This window comes from Ochlerotatus camptorhynchus, unplaced genomic scaffold (assembly GCF_037179485.1).
Source record: "Ochlerotatus camptorhynchus isolate MF236.1 unplaced genomic scaffold, CSIRO-AGI_Acam_v1.1 ptg000386l, whole genome shotgun sequence".
Taxonomy (NCBI): domain Eukaryota; kingdom Metazoa; phylum Arthropoda; class Insecta; order Diptera; family Culicidae; genus Ochlerotatus; species Ochlerotatus camptorhynchus.
Window position 1 is genome coordinate 161,743 of NW_027040873.1, and position 17,940 is coordinate 179,682.

General features: G+C 38.8%; 1 protein-coding gene across 4 annotated transcripts in view; it reads right to left on the bottom strand.

Moving 5' to 3' along the window:
• The window catches only part of uif (sushi, von Willebrand factor type A, EGF and pentraxin domain-containing protein uif), a 71,902-nt gene extending 60,356 nt beyond the window's left edge, over positions 1–11,546 (bottom strand). For 3 of the 4 annotated variants that reach the window (XM_065233054.1, XM_065233055.1, XM_065233056.1), the window contains exons 1-2: positions 11,511–11,546; positions 10,796–10,878 (exon numbers count right to left, since the gene is read on the bottom strand). The gene's annotated coding sequence lies outside the window, so the exon portion shown is untranslated. The remainder of the gene's footprint in view (positions 1–10,795; positions 10,879–11,510) is intronic. The other variant, XM_065233053.1, reaches the window with a different exon arrangement.
• Between the last annotated feature and the right edge of the window lie 6,394 nt (positions 11,547–17,940).

The following is a 17,940-nucleotide window of genomic DNA, read 5'->3' on the forward strand; positions in this document are numbered from 1 at the left end:
TTGACAAAATTGTTTTCAACACAAATTTTGTTTTCATTTTGCTGTACATTTGCTCTTTAAAAATGTTTTGTTGCGGGTTTGTTTTCATTGCCTTTGCATAACATCAAATTGAATACTTGTTTTGTTATCAACAGGAAAAATTGATATCAAATTGAGTTTTCAGTTTGCTCTCACTGATAGCAGAAATAGTTTTCAATGTGATGTTACAGGACGAGTTTTTTGCTCTCAATTTTGATATTTTAACCGTTAAAACGACCAAAATGACAGCAATCTGAGCAATCATTATCAGCGAAATCACAACATTAAATTTAGATTTCAATTTGATCTCAGACTTTGCTCGTGTAAGGACTATATAGAAAAAAAGGTGAAAGCTAATTTTTCTTTCCAAATCCATTAAAAGTATTTACAAATCAAAAAAAATCTGGAACTATTTATTTCATGTCCTTTATAAGATATCTTAACGAAATCTATTAATAATATATTATTTTAGGTACTATTATGATCTTAGATTCTGGTAACATTTTGGACAGTGTGACAAAACAAGTGTTTCGCTCTTTTTGTGCACATCGTACAATATTTTTAGAATTTATTTCATGATCATAGTAGCTTTAGCATTCAATAAAACACAAATATTTTCAATTTCTTCGACTAAATTTGACATTAATTCTGTACGTCACTCTTCTGGAAGTGGAAAATATAAATTAAGATATTCACCAAGAGCTCAATTAAACTTGTTCACAACTACAAACTATTGAATTCCGATTGCTGATGCTGAATGACAATTGTAAAGAGTATCTTCAAAAGGATATTAAGAGTTACAAAACCTGAAATAGTCAAAAATATACTGAAACGATGCTATCAAAAAAAAACTCGAGAATGCTCTGTTTGTAATTTTACAAGAAGAACTAAATCTAGAATAATATTTTTAAATATATTTTTCGTTGTTAAATTTAAAAGAAGGACTTAACACACATGATCAAATAACTTTTTTTTTTGACAGCATCAGAATCAAAGTACCAGAGTACAGTAGAGAGCAAAGTTGGTCATAGCTATGTTTATGTAACTTCTTATATTCCCTATGAAGTCGTTTACCAAAAGTTACTAATATGTGAACTATCTGAAATGCCTCCGCTACTTGAATAACTTTGCCAAATACACCAACTTCTCAGGTGATCAGGATTTTGAAAGACAGCTACTAGATATCATAAATAGGAGGCTCACATGTATACTACCACTGCGTAATGACAGTGTACTGAATTTATTTATTCAGCATCCGGAAGTCCTAAGCTACACAAACACATTTTCCGAAGCAAGTATCTTCCCAGGGGGTCAAGATGCGTGGTTTAAAACGTATTCATAATCAAAACCTGGTGTACAAAAATGAGTTGATAATTTTTTTTCCGCAGAGTGAATACTCAGAACCTTGCCATTTTTCTCAGATGGTGAAACAAATAAAACTTTTTTTTACATTTTTGTCACTCATCGCCAAATTACTACTATTGAACTGGTTTTGAATTCTCATGTCATTTAATGTGTCACATGATCGGAATGATTTCCTTCAGGTTGGATTAGTCTCATGACTAATGCAAACCGGAAGATGTTCCAGAAATAACTACGGAACCAGACAAAATGTTTTATGGAACCACAGTACCTTTCATTAGGACGTTGGGGCGTCCAATTAGGTTGAGTGGCTGCTGAGAAACACGACTTATGTTTAAAAAAAAAATATTCACTGGAGCTTGTTCCAGCCGTATCCAAACTTATTCAATTGCGTTCTATGGAACCATGATACCTTTTATTTGATAGTTGTTGCGTCCAATTCTGATCAGTGTATGCCGACAAACACAACTTAGCTCGCAAAATCTGTGATTTCTAGATCTTGTTCTGTTCTTATCTTCGAAACAAGTTGACCGATTCCAAAAATAACAAAAATAAGTGAGCATAGTACCTACACTTGACGGTTATTACATTCAATTCGGATAAGTGGTTGGTGATAAAAACGACAAAATAAAAAACCTTTACGCATAGAGAAAGGTGGGGCGTGTAATATAAAACTCTCTGTTTTGTCGCTTGTTTGGAAGGTCTGGCTCTAAACAGACTTTCCCCCAAAAAGTCACAATTTTTTTTTGGTATTTTCAATAAACTATAAGCAAAAGTGTGTTTCGAGGTGATGCATTATTATATTTGTACCAACTTTGGCTGCGTACATCAAGAAAAATCCAATAAGCAAGGGGAAATTTTACTTCAGAATATGATTGTGTTTTTTTGAAGATTATTTTAGGAGAAAACGGCTTTTGGTCGTGTTGCAATCCTATGTTATCATTCACAAATGTCTACAATACATTTATTTACTGTAAACAATCACATATGGAGGAGAATGTGACAAAAACCGCAAAGAAATTGCAAACTTATTGCTTTTATTGCGAGAAAACATTATTTTTGAGTGGATTACGTTGTTCGCCAAGTTTTGACAATATATCGGCACAAAAATGTGTTTTATTTATGACCTTTACACCACCATCGTTCTAGCCCTACCCATGGACATGGAGGTTGACGGTACTGAAGCAAAGTGTTATGTTTAATTTCTTTATATTTGCAGCGATGATGATTTCCTATAGTGACACAAATCCCCTTCTTAATGTTTCAGTATGCCTCAAATGATTAATTCTTGGCTGTTAACTTCCTTGATGAAATCGGCTGCTTCACGCAGACCGAGCAATTCTGATTATAGTATCAGATTTGTTCTGTATACAGAGGAACTGGGAGGGCTTATTAGAAACTTCTCACCAATAAAGTAATGATCTTCTAGTAAATTTTGCATATAATTTTATTAATATTTTATTTTATTTAAGCATATAATTTTTGTAACAGTCAATTAGCATTAGCATGCGATACAAGATATTTAATATTACTTGCTCGTTTTTGCGTAAAATAATCAATATTTATTATACTTGTAATAACCTTTGAGAAATTTTTTCAAGTTTTTTTTTTTTATTTTTGATCTGAAAATTTTACCAGTTTGGTTAGAAGTTTCGAAGCTTACGCATGTCCACAGGCCTAATAGAAAGATAGGTAGAAAAAGTGTATCATGAAGAATGGTTGCATGCAGGATTCCTTCCACTCACTTGCTATAGATGAGTGATTTTCAGAGTTTTGAATTCGTTAGATGTTGCTATGGAGATTTGTGTTGTTGGATGCGGGAGAAGATTGGAGGGTGGGTGTTTGACGCATAGAGCCTGTCAATTTCGCTTTCAGAGTGTCGCAGTCAGCGGTTTTATGATTCGTGAGCGCTCGCGATTCGTAGAATCGTTGATTGTGACTGCAAGTGGATCTGGCGGGTTTTGTGTGTCGGACGCTTGCTTTTGGCCTATTCTTGTGACTAAAATGGAGGTGCGGCTCAAAACGGCGTCTGTTCTCCATGTTAAGAGCGACTGATCACCGTCCTAGTGCCAGCGTGGGACTCTAAACAGAGCTGTGCACGATGGTCCCCCGGCGAGACAGGGGGTTGGGGCAGGCCCAACAAGCCGCCCTGGAAAAAAACAAAGTTGCAAATACTGAAGAAAGAAATACGGATCGGAACAATCGGCACAGACCTACGCGACGAAATAAGGACTACGATTGGAAACTCGGATCATGGAACTGCAAATCGCTTGGCTTTCCGGGCAGCGATAGGTTAATCTATGACGAACTTCAACCACGCAACTTCGAAGTCGTAACACTGCAGGAACTTTGCTGGACGGGACAAAAGGTATGGGAAAGCGGGCATCGAGCGGCTACTTTCTACCAGAGCTGTGGCACCACCTACGAGCTGGGAACCGGTTTTGTAGTGCTGGGTAAGATGCGCCAACGCGTGATTGGTTGGCAGCCGATCAACGCGAGGATATGCAAGTTGAGGATTAAGGGCCGTTTCTTCAACTACAGTATCATCAACGTGCACTGCCCACACGGAGGGAGACCCGACGACGAGAAAGAAGCGTTCTATGCGCAGCTGGAGCAGGTGACGGCTGTTCGCAACGGGACGTCAAAATTGTCATCGGCAACATGAACGTTCAGGTAGGACGGGAGGCAATGTATAGACCGGCAATCGGGTCAAACAGCCTGCATGCCATATCGAACGACAACGATGCGTGAACTTTGCAGCCTCTCGGGATATGGTAGTTCGAAGAACCTTTTTCCCCCGCAAGGATATCCACAAAGCCACCTGAAGATCACCTGACCAACACACAGAAAACCAAATCGATCACGTTCTAATCGACGGGAAATTCTTCTCCGACATTATCAACGTCCGCACGTACCGCAGTGCGAACATAGATTCGGACCACTACCTAGTTGCAGTATACATGCGCTCAAAACTTTCGACGGTGCATAGCACACGTCGAAGTCGAACGCCACGACCCAACATTGAGCAATTACGGGACGCCGGAGTTGCCCAGGACTACGCGCAGCAGCTGGAAGTTGCACTACCCACGGAAGAGCAGCTTGGCGCAGCTTCTCTTGAAGATGGTTGGAGGGACATCCGTTCCGCCATAGGTAGTACTGCTGTAGCTGCACTAGGTACTGCAATCCCGGACTGAAGAAATGACTGGTTTGACGGCGAATGCAAACTGTTAGTTAAGGAGAAGAATGCAGCACGGGCGAGAATGCTGCAACACCGCACGAGATTGAATGTGGAGCGATACAGACAACCGCGGAACAGATAAAACTCGGTTTTCCGAAGGAACCGAAGGAAGAAGTGTCAGCAGGAAGACCGAGATCGCGAGATGATGGAAAATCTGTACCACGTAAACGACACACGGAAGTTCTATGAGAAGCTAAATAGTTCGCGCGAAGGCTACGTGCCACAAGCCGATATGTGCAAGGACTTGGACGGTAACCTTCTCACGAACGAGTGTGAGGTGATTGAGAGGTGGAAGCAGTACTATGACGAGCACCTCAACGGTGAAGCAGCAGAAAACGAAGGTGGCACGGCAACAGACCTTGGAGCACACGCAGAAGACGACAGGCTACCGGCCCCTGATCTTAAAGAAGTTGAGGAGGAGATCGGTTGGCTGAAGAACAACAAAGCAACTGGTGTAGATCAACTACCAAGTGAGCTATTAAAACACGGTGGTGAAGCACTGGCTAGAGCGCTGCATTGGGTAATTGCCAAGATTTGGGAGGAGGAGATATTACCGGAGGAGTGGATGGAAGGTGTCGTATGCCCAATCTACAAAAAGGGCGACAAGTTGGATTTCTGTAACTACCGCGCGATCACACTGCTGAGCGCCGCCTACAAGGTACTCTCCCAAATTCTATGCCGTCGCCTGTCACCATTAGCAAGAGAGTTCGTGGGGCAATACCAGGCGATTCGGCAGGTTCTGAAGAAATGCCGCGAATACAACGTGCCCACACATCATTTGTTCATACGACACAATCCATCGAGATCAGCTATGGCAGATTATGCACGAGTACGGATTTCCGGACAAACTGACGTGATTGGTCAAGGCGACAATGGATCGACTGATGTGCGTTGTTCGAGTATCAGGGACACTCTCGAGTCCCTTTGAACCTCGAAGGGGGTTACGGCAAGGTGATGGACTTTCGTGTCCGCTGTTCAACATCGCGTTAGAAGGTGTGATCAGAAGAGCTGGTATAGACACGAGTGGCACGATATTCAGGAAGTCCATCCAGCTCCTTGGCTTCGCCGATGACATTGACATTATGGTACGGAACTTTGAGATGATGGCGGAAACGTACATCAGACTGAAGGCTGAAGCTAGACGGATTGGACTTCCCAAGTAACATTTCAAGTTTTATCGAGGTTTTAAAGCATGCTACAAGTCTAAATCATGGTCTCCAGAACCGTCATAAAACCAAAATTGTTACTTGGGTTGCCATCAACGCATCAAAGACCAAATACATGAAAGGAAGAGGTTCTAGGGAAGACAATGTTAGCCTCCCACCCCGAATTCAGATTGACAGCGACGAAATCGAAGTGGTCGATGAGTTCGTGTATTTGGGCTCACTGGTGACCGCCGAAAATGATAGCAGCAGAGAAATTCAAAGACGCATTATGGCAGGGAATCGTGCCTACCATGGACTCCTGAGGACGCTCTGGTTGAATAAAATTTGCTGCCGCACGAAGTTGACTGTCTACAAGACGCTGATTAGACCGGTGGTCCTCTACGGCCACGAGACCTGAACTATGCTCGTGGAGGACCAACGCGCCCTTGGTGTTTTCGAACGGAAGGTGTTGCGTACCATCTACGGTGGAGTGCAGATGGATGACGGAACGTGGAGGAGGCGAATGAACCACGAATTGCACCAGCTGCTGGGAGAACCATCCATCGTCCACATTGCAAAAATTGGGCGACTACGGTGGGCTGGGCACGTCGTAAGAATGGCGCACGACGACCCAGTGAAAATGGTTCTAGAAAGCGACCCAACAGGAACAAGAAAAAGAGGCGCGCAGCGGGCAAGGTGGATCGACCAAGTAGAAGGTGACCTGCGGACCCTTCGCAGACTACGAGGCTGGCGAACTGTGGCCATGGATCGAGTAGAGTGGAGACGACTTCTTCGGACAGCAGAGGGCAACAAGGCCTTAGCCTGATTGGTAAGGTAAGGTTGTGACTAACATATTCTGCACATAGTATAGCGTCTAATGGTTTTGAGATTCCTGGTTGCGTGAAATATATTTGTGAGAATATCTTTTTGAGATTTTTGTAGTCACGTTTTGTTTGTAGTTTATAGTTTATTTCTTTCATGTAATTATTGTAAATAATAGTTATTCAATAATAGATAGTTCATCTATATATTCGTACCTTGACGCGAAGCGCTGTGGATTATGATATGCTCGATGACCCTGGAGGGATCGTTTTTGCTTACTGAGTAGAAAATCATGGGTTTGATTCCAAGCTCTCCGTCATGACTCTTAAAATTCATGATCACTAAACAAAATGAATACGTTCTTTCGATAGCCGGCTAACAACAAATAAATAAACAACAAATAAACAATACATACTTTTGGTTGCATCGCCAACTTGAGGTGAATCCTAACCGAATACCCTACCCAACCCTCCAACTCCGTAGCACTTATGAGGGTGTCGCTAAGTCGGTGGCCTCTCGTGAAGTAAGTACTACATCAACATTTCCTTACCTATTCCTAGTTATGGTAAAGATGGGCGCGGCCGGGAATAGCGACAGTCATGCTTCTGTTACTCTTGTTTAGATTGGAACCAATGTATACTCCCCAGCATTATTCCTTAAAGTAGTATAACTGAGAATTTCAGATGAGACGTGAGTGTCGCTAGTATACAATCTACGAAGTATATCATAACAACGCTAACGCTACCCCCACCATCGTTCTAGCAATGAATGGACTGAAAACTCATCTGTAAGATAAAGTTGTAAACCATGAGTGAGGGATGCTTTGTATGGAATTTGTTTGATTCCAAATGCTTGGAGTTTTGAGAAATTTTAATTTTTTCAACTAAGGTTGAACTTTTGCCCCACCTTACTTTACACAAACACAGATATTTTCCGATATCATTAAGCAGAGTTGATTGAAATATAAAAACTCAGCCTTCTGAGCCTCGGATCTACACTTGGTTTTCCAAGCGGTATGTATATCCTTCTTTGTAAGAAGGGTAAAAACCACAACTTAAATACTCTAGATACATACCTATATACTAAATTTAAATTTTTTTTTCGGAATTATTAGTTTATGTATAGCATCAGTAATTCTTATGAATGATTATTTTTCCTTGATTTGTTTTTCCGTCGATCTTGATTTCCGTGCTGAGCACCAATGCTACCAACGCCAGGGAGGCAGCTCCCACACCTGGACTCTACCTATCGACCCATCAACTCATGAACCGATAACCAACGGCTTTATTTCCCTTCCAAAGAAAGGCGTTATCAGTTCAATTCCGAAGGAAGGCGTTATCAGTTCAATTCCGAAGAAAGGCGTTATCAGTTCAATTCTGATGAAAGGCGTGATCAGAGATGTTATGCCTCAAAATATCCCGGCGGCGCCGACTGAAATTGACCGGCGCTGCTCAAATGAGTTGATAAAACATTTTTTTTAACCAACCCCCCTCCCCTCATTTGACCTATTTGAATGATGTTCGATATAAAATGAAAATAATGTTTGAATCAGCCTAGAGTTAAACAAAATTTAATTAAATCGATAATTGAGCCCACCTGTGCAACGCGTTGTATTGAGAATTCGGCAGAAATTTTACTACTACAGCCTGAGCAACATCGGAAGCAAGGCAGCAGTACAAGCAGCCTCATCTGAAAGCCTCAATGACCTTAACACACTTGGAAATGATTTCTTCCACTAATTAAAAAGCACATCTCGCTTAAGTGGATCCCACACAACAGAAGTTTTGTCATTATTTAGATGATAGATCAATATGTTCATGAATATGTTTGGTAGGTCACCAATCCGCCCTGGATGCTCTTCACTAAATTTATTATATCCGATGAACTGTTAACAGAAAATAACAACTTTTCTAATAAAAAAAAATGCCGCATCTGCTGCTGGGGAAATATTGGAACACAAAACCCAACTATTTTGATTATGCGTCAATATTATTGATTAAAGCCATTGTAATAATTCGTTTCGTTTGAGAGTACTAAGCAGCGACAAATATTAATCCAGAGTCATAAATGACAACCCTTTCTCTAGGTAAAACAGCGTTGATTTCATTTTGAAATATTCACAATCATAATTTAATCTTCAGTGAAATCTTCTAGACATTATCGTAACCAAGAAAAATCTTATGCAGCATGAAGGTTTCGTTCTATATTTTGGACTTAAAACAGCCTCACAGTACGGCACAAACAATATTTACAACAGCGAGGAAGTGATCGTGTGACCTTAGATCATAATACTCGATTTGCTTTTTTGCTGGTCATTATGCATTGCATGTGAGCTGAACATTAGGCTCTGAATCACCATTGCAGCACATTGATACACGGCTGAATCAATTGTTATAAACGCTAAAATGTGTTAGGATCATAGCAAGATTTTTGAGTGATTAGTTGCCTTACTATGTTTATCTTCTTGAAAAAAACACACTCACACATTTGGGTTTATCGAAAATTGTTTAGATTAAATTCATGTCACGGATGCTAGAAAAAGTTGCAACGCAAGCAAACAAAATTTGCATGAAAATTGTGTAGCTTTGTTAAACTTTTGAATAGGTCGCAATAAAACAATAATATATGTGAATTGCAGCTGATTTCCAACTCTGCGTTCAGTTACCTTTGATGTAAAACGTGACGACAACGCCGAAGAAGCCATTCCCAATGAAAGACAAATAGAAAAGTGATAGCGCAAGATTTGGTTTCCCCACAGTCAAAGATATATCCGATGTACTCGTATGCGATCCCACTTGTGATGCTGCAGACATACAAACTGGCGAGGGTAACCATAATGACTCTCCCAGTTGTGGTGAATGTGGATTTTTTGTTCTCAAGCTGTTCGACCTGTAGGCTGTAGGCGTGTATTGAAATTCCAGTTTAGAGGGAACTTGTAGTGTTGGTGATTTAAGTCACTCACAAAAATGAAAACATTTTGAAATCAATCAATCAACCATCATTTATGCTTTGAAAACATAAACATAAACATAAACATGTTTTGAAGACAATTCAATTAGTATATGAAGGCAAACAAGAATAGCCGAAAGTTGAGAGGACTGAAAATGTAGCGTTTAGTAACATAATTTAGGCCAGTAAATCAATGAGGAAATTTTTTTACGAAAAGTAAAGGGAAAGAAAACCAGAGCAATATCGAACTCTCACTTCATAACACATAAAATATACCTAACCAATTGTCGCCAACCAACTACATTTCCACGATCACGAAGCTCAAAGTAAACTCTCCAGTAATGGAAGCAATTTATGGGTGTCTTACAAGATCAGGGACAAAACAAAATATTTAAAAAAGATTCAGTGATAAAGTGTTGTGGAAAAGGGGCTTTAATATTAACCTAATATGTACTGATAAGGGTCTGTTCATAAACTACGTAGACAGTTTAGGGGGGAGGGGTTGGCAATCATCCACGGCCCATACAATTTTTTTTTGTATGGACAATTGTCTACGAAGGGGAGGAGGAGGGGTCAAGAATCCCAAAAAAAAACTGTCTACGTAGTTAATGAACAGCCCGTAATGGATATGCAATGAAAACCAATTTGTGATAACGATGTTTTGGAAAATACATTACTGTTAGCAGGCTTGGACTCAATTATCTCTATAATATTCTTAGTTTTAGCGTTGTGGGGGAAAAATAAACAACTAGACTTTTTAGCGGTGAAATCATCAAAAAAAAATTAAATGTAAATGACAGAAGAAGTAGAAGAAGTTTCGTTTTAAAAGTCTGTGTGCTAAATTGTTAATTTTGTTGATGAAAAGCACTTTAAAACGTCAAGGATCATTTTACCTTTACAGAAGACCGAAATTAATAGTCACTGGAATCGAAAATATGCAGTCGAAATCGATTTATTATTGATTTTTGACAGCCTTTCAGAAGCATAGCCTTACTTGTCGCTCGCGTAAACTTATTAAAAAGAGGGAAAAAAAACCGAAAAGTTTCTTTTTCTGGCCAAATCAAGACAAATGATATTCGTAAAAGGGTGAGATATCAAAGATATATTTTAGTTCATGTTACATTTACTGATAACATGTGTGTAACATGCATTTTGTATAAGACTTGATTGATTAGCAATGTTACCATGAGATTCCTTTCGATCGATAACTGAATCATTTATAGCAAAATGTCAATACTTTTTATGAGAAAGTTATACTTACATTGAATGTTTCTTTCTCTTCCGATATAATATCCAGGCAAAAATGGTTGTGGCTATTTCATCATTGAAGACTGCGAGTTTCAGCTATAAACGATAAAATACACTATTTTCAGATAATTATTCACTACAAACGATAATTTTAAGCTAAACAGGTTCGAACATGATAGTATTACTGAGTATTGAAGTCATGCTATTAGGCCACCGTTACTTTTCACTTTTCACACCCGATAGTTGCACACTTTCTAGCCTGTGTGTGTGTGTCTTGATTGATCAAGTGCATTGAGATTCGTTGAATTTGTATTAAATGGTACTTAGAGTTGAAATCATGCCGTAGTCCTAGTAGGGATCCAAAATAGTTCAACTTGTGTAAACTGTAAATTCCAGGTTAAAAGTAATTCCAGTTATTCGCTAAGCTTCCACGTATTCACACAAATAAGCCTGTTTTCACTGACACACTTGAACCGCATAAATACATCGAAAAAGAATGTATGCCAAGATCCAGAAACAGAAGAAAGAAAATGCCAACGTATTCAGTTTTTGCCACTATTCCTTGGCATGATTGAACATCCAGTTTTTCTAAAACTTCAAATTCTTTCTATAATAAAACTATGTAGCGCAGCTTAATTTATTGTTATTAATTTCAAATTACAATATTAACACTAAAGAAAAATGAACCGAGAAAGTGTAAGACGATGATTTCTACGCTCAAGACACACCTTTCACATTCAACCGCCTGGCACATACTGATCATTGTCTTCGTAAGACAGGTAACATTCTTCAGCAGCCTACCTTAGTAGTGTAGGTAGCATTTATCTGTAAGAGATGTAGAAGAAATACGAAGCGGTATGGTAGCGTCAGTTTTTCAGGTTCGTTTTCTATATTTCCTACCGGGCGTTAAAGTCTTGTTCTCATCGTCGCCTTCAAATCAGCTGCTTCATAAAAAAAATAATGATCTAAGAGTAATTTAAGGATGAAATAAATCTATTGATAGAAAATTAAGATTTAGGAAATTTAGGTGATTTTTGCTACCAGTTGAAATAAGCAGTTTTGAAAATATAAAAAGTCCTAAATTTACACTTTTTACCTTTACATGTTGTTATATTTGTTGCTTTGTGGGTATCATGGAATGTTCAAAATGTTGTCAAAAAGTGTCCGAGGCAGTAGCGGCAACCATCAGCGTTTAGTGGACCTCACACCTGAATGGAGACGAGCTCGTAGAAAAATTTCTCCTCCTGAGAAGTTGAGCTCTGACAGTTTTGTTTGTATGTATGCTGCAAGTCAAATTGCTTGGGAGAAACGCATGATCAGGTGTCCACTCTCAGGTGGATTTTCATCAAGTGATGAAATCGTCGCTTCCCATCGACAAATATGTTTGCAGCCCTCCGGTGATTGTTGACTCTAAGAAACTATGCATCTTATTGTGTGCTGCTATACGCAAGCCGACTAAAGTTTACTTGAGTTAGACATATTTTCAACTACTCTAGTTTTAATTTAATATCATATAGATTCCAGAATAATTTTCACATAAATGTTTAAAATACGTACAGCCTATTGGCGAACACGCAGCAAAAGTGGAACCGCATTCCTTTCAAGTATTATAAGCCATGATAAATTAACAATAATATGATTATCTGACGACCGATCTTGGATCACGAACCATGGTCTACAGGGACTGTTTCAAAAGATGTTGTTACTGTTGTGACGTGCATTTATGTATGAGTAAATCATTTATTGCGGATGACATTACTTTCACACTCAATTCAATGTCGATTGCTTAGTTACACCTGTAAACTGTATAAAGCAGTGACTAATTGATGTAAATAGAAAATATGAATACCACGATTTTCATGAAGTCGTACACTTTACCGTCATGAGAGTTATTAAGAATCACTGGATAGAGAATTATGTAGTGCAACTTTGATTTTTTTTTCTGGATTATACCTCTACCTACAAAAAGTGTGCAGAATAATTATTAAAATGTTTTAGGATAATTTTCGATGGTTTATCATCTGATAAAGAGAGCATCCAGATTAAGTATTAATAATTATCCTCAGCTATAAAAACCCTACCGTCCATGTAGCAATTACACCAAAAAATATGGCTTTCGAACTTGGAATCAATAGCTCAGGGATACTTTGTTTCAACGAGAAACTGATACATTCCGGTGGGTAAGCTTTAAATGTTGAAAATATTCTCGGGCAGTTTGAATTTTTAACACATTGAAAACGCGAAAATGTTCCTTAGATCAGTCAACGCACGTAGTACGGGTACCATTTTATATCGCGATAAACCTGTACTTAACCTTTTGCACGGCCCATACAAATTTTAATAATTGCGTATGGATAATTGTCTGGGGTATATTAACCAATAGTGGACCCCTTTCCTATATTGAACACCCTCAAGGGGTTTTTCAATGATAATTCAATTAAAATAATGATTTCTTTAAATAAAATTTCAATGAACATACCTGCTCTTAATTTGTAAACACTCTCAGTGAAAAATTATATGCTTTTTATTCTTTTTAATCACTAAAAGTATTGGCTTTGGTTAGAAAGACTGTTCAATTCTTTTTCGATTTTCATGCAATTTTCATTATATTTGGGACATTTGTTATTTCCCACATGAAAGAATATGAATTAGTTAGACAAAAAACATGCGAACATTAATGAAAACCATCAAAATTTGTTAAATAATTACGGGGTCCAGTAAAGGAAAATAAAATCACACTTTTCCCATTTTTTTTTCCTTGGTTTGTTTTCCGTCGATCTTGATTTCCGTGCTGAGCACCAATGCTACCGACGCCAGGAAGGTAGCTCCCACACCTGGAACCTACTTATCGACCCATCAACTCATGAACCGGGGACCAATGGCTTTACTTCCCTTACGTTATCAGAGATGTTATGCCTCAGAACATCCCGGCGGCGTCGACTGGGATTGAACCCAGGCCTGCTGGGGTGAGAGGTAATCACGCTTACCACTACACCACCGGCGCCGCTTTTTTCCCATTTTGGCCACCCCTAGTTTTCACTGACTGAAAAGGTAAACAAACGTAATCGAATCGTCGTGCTGGTAACAGATTCACGGTTTCTGTCGTATATTCCGGTTCGGGAAGTGTATAAATATGGGAAAAGTGTCAAAATCCAGGTAGTACACCGAGTCGGACGTTACTCAATGTCTCCAAGTGATTCAGAACCGTGTTCCAATCAAGACGGCCTGCAAACGGTACAACATTTCTCGATCCACAATCAAGTTTCAGCAAAGTGAAAAATGGTCCGGGAAAGCACGGAAGGGACCACCAACAGTGCTAACGGCCCAGGAAGAATCGGAAATAGTGCAAAGGATTATGCGAATGGCACGAAATTTCCTATCACGAAAGAACGCTTGGTTTTAACTGTTAGGAAATTCCTAACTGAAAATCCTCGTAAGGGAAATATTCAAATGAAAGCCGGTAAGTTATAAGCTAGCAATTATTTTCATCGTATGTAATATTACTCAAATCATTCATATGTTATAGGATACAAATGGTTCAATGGATTTATGATGCGTCATCCCGAAATTTCGGTGCGTAAACCTGAAAAGGTATCATCGGCTGCTGCCACTGTGACTGAAGTGAGCATCCGAAAATGGTTCCAGTCTGTTCGTGAGTTACTGATTGATCGTAAATCGTAATCTTAGAGGACGCACAACGCGTATTTAACGGTGATGAGATCGGATTTTGTCTCGATGCAGAAACGAAGGCTGTGCTCATTGCGAAAAAGGAAAAAACGCTTATCTTATTGATACCGGCTCAAAGAAAAACATCACTGTTTTGAATACGTACGGTGCAGCAGGAATAGCAGTTCCTCCTTGCGTCATTCTACCGTATCAGCGAATTCCTATGAATATTGCGCGAAGTTTTCCCGCCGATTGGGGAGTTGGAAAATCAGACAGTGGATGGATGACGGCAGAGACATTTATGGCCTATATTAGAAGTGTGTGTTCACCCTTATTTGATGCGAGAAAATATTCCACTTCCGGTGATCTATTTCATTGACGGGCATAAGAGCCATACCGCGTATGCAACTGCTGAAGAGTGTATTCAACTTGTATGTCTCTACGCAAACAGTACACATATTATTCAACCAGCTGACGTAGCAATTTTTCGTTCGCTGAAGGCTTGGTGGACCAAGCAGGTACGGGTTTGGCAGGCTGCACACTAAGGTAGTAGATTTCATGAAGTTATGTTGTGGTTTTTCTTATTTTGTTTCACGTTTCCAAATTTAGGTAAGGTAATTCGAACGGACGAGTTCGGTAGAGTTTAACAACAGGCCATCGACGTTTCTTTTAAAGCAGAAACTGTCATACATATTTCCGTTCGATGCAAACGCTGTCGATTACTCGAAATGTATAGCAGGCAAGACAAATCCGGAACCGAGTGTTCCTTCCACAAAGGAATCTACTATTGCTGTTTTGCGTGAATTGCTCGAGGGAATAATTCAGCAGATTAGTCCAGCGCAAGCTACCTTTTACCGCGAACTTAATGTGGATTTTTTCACGGGGGAATCAGAGAGAATAGTATGTCAATTGTATAAAGCAGTTCTTCAGCCCCTCGATTAACGTGTGATTAATGAAAAATCTGGCGAACTTGGTCAGAATAATGATGAAGCCGAACTCAGCTGTGAACAGATGTGCACTGATTCCATTTCAGATGAGTAAGTTTTACCTATTTCTTTGTCTCTTTGAATAACATTGTGATATCTTTCATTACAGCGAGATTAAAGCTTTTTCTGAAGAAGATGAGGCCCACCCTAAGGTGCTTAATAATGAAACCGGTGAACTCGGTCAAGTTAATGACACAACTGATCTCCATCATTTCTCTGACGATGGAGGCGAACCAGCCACAGGCTGAAAGCCTCCCTAATAAAGATAAATCAATCAATCAATTTCTCTGACGATATCGACACCCGCTCATCGCAAGATAAAATCAACACGAGCGATCCGATCCCTTCGTTTCATGACCTGATGGAAGATGCTTCTTTTGATGATCCGGACATCTTATGTATGAAAAATTCAAATTCTGAGAAAGATCCATTGTCCTTGTCAAACTGTACTGACCAAGACAAGACCATTCAGAGCTACTTAAGTGAACCCAGTACGCCTAAGAAGAAGAACAGGAAGTTCAACAAACCGAAGAGCCCACCAGTTTTGACTTCTCGAAAACGTATAAAGCTTCATCAGAAGAGAGAACAAGACAAAGAAAACAAGAGAAATTTCGAAAGGCTTAAGAAAAGCGCAAACAACGAGCAAAGCGAGCAGAAGACAAACAAATTGAAATGATCAAAAAAGCGGTGGAGCGACTGGAACGTTTGAAGTATGGATTGCAAGAAATTAACAACAATAAAGATTAACCTACACTTATTTCAAATATTGTTTGAATATTCAACGATATTCAATGTTTATTGTTATCTCCCTTTCTTAAGCACAACAAAGATAATTAAATAAAATCAAAATTAAAATAAGTTATTGTTTATTTTGGGGTTCAAGATGGCACAAAATTATTAACCCTAACTAAACTATTTTAACAATTATATCGTTCTTGGAGATAGGAGGGAACAAATTGAATATGTAACAAGGGGCTATACATAAACTACGTTGATGTTTTTTGGCGTTTTAAACCCCCAACCCTCCCCCAGCGTAGACGATCGCCCATACAATTTTTTTAGAAATTTGAATGAACCGTAGACAACTGCCACGCCTCCCACCCCCTAATCCGTCTACGTAGTTTATGATCAGCCTCCAAATTGGACTGTCACTCTAGGAAACACTAGAGTCGGTGTATAATGAGTCACGCCAAGAGAAAAACAGTGGAAGTCGCATCACGGTTTTCGAAAGATTCCCTTCCCTTTCACTTGGCAACAGAGGACGTCTGCATCAACTTCAAAGGACTTCTAGCGAGAAATTTAATTACCGGCTGCAGTAAATTATTATATTAGTGATTTTGTCGGATTAAATCAGCAACATATATTACAAATTCTCATTACTAATCATTACCAAACGAATCTAATTACAATTTAAATGCTCACTGCGTGTGTATGGTCATTTCTTCGATTAAATTTTATATTTTATTGCAATACCTTTCGTGTAGCATTCATAGCATCGTAATGTTTATTTATTTTGCACGATAGGTAGCCAGTTTGACAGTTCAATAGGTAGACTTGGCTTCACTCTTGGCGTGACTCATTATACACCGACTCTAGGAAACACTAATTGATTATGTCATGCAAGGAAGGGGGAGGGTTTTAGAAATCGTGACAATGCAAACGATAGAATTACAGATCCACACAAAAAAACGTGAAATAGAGGGGAAATTAGGCCTTTTAAGCGTGACGTAATTGATAAAGGTATCTAGGTATCTTCTTGGGCACCAAGTTGTATGTTCTATACTTCGAAAACAATAAATAACATACTCTAAATGCATAAACATGTTTGCATAAATTGTCCATCTCAGTTGTTGTTGTTGTTGTTGTTGTTGTTGTTGTTGTTGTTGTTGTTGTTGTTGTTGTTGTTGTTGTTGTTGTTGTTGTTGTTGTTGTTGTTGTTGTTGTTGTTGTTGATGTTGTTGTTGTTGTTGTTGTTGTTGTTGTTGTTGTTGTTGTTGTTGTTGTTGTTGTTGTTGTTGTTGTTGTTGTTGTTGTTGTTGTTGTTGTTGTTGTTGTTGTTGTTGTTGTTGTTGTTGTTGTTGTTGTTGTTGTTGTTGTTGTTGTTGTTGTTGTTGTTGTTGTTGTTGTCAAACTGACGGTAGCAACAAGAGGCTTTTTTCCAAGATTTTTTTTCGTCGATCTTGTTTTCCGTTCACTTAAAAAATATTGCAATCTAAATAGAAAAAAAGTTACGCTACATCGCAACTCTCGGTATATAGGGAGAGAATGCAAACTTAGTATAAAAATGGTATATGCTTACCATAGTATAAAATCGAAAAATACTTACAATGCATCGATACTATTTATTCGAGAGAATGTATTTGACGTTTCTTTCTTTTTTTATGGTAAATATTATTGCATGCAAATAAATATTAAAATTAGCTCAGGAATTTTTTTTAATTATTTTATTTATTATGAATATTATTCAAATAATACTTACAATTTCGATGTTCACACCACTGCGTCC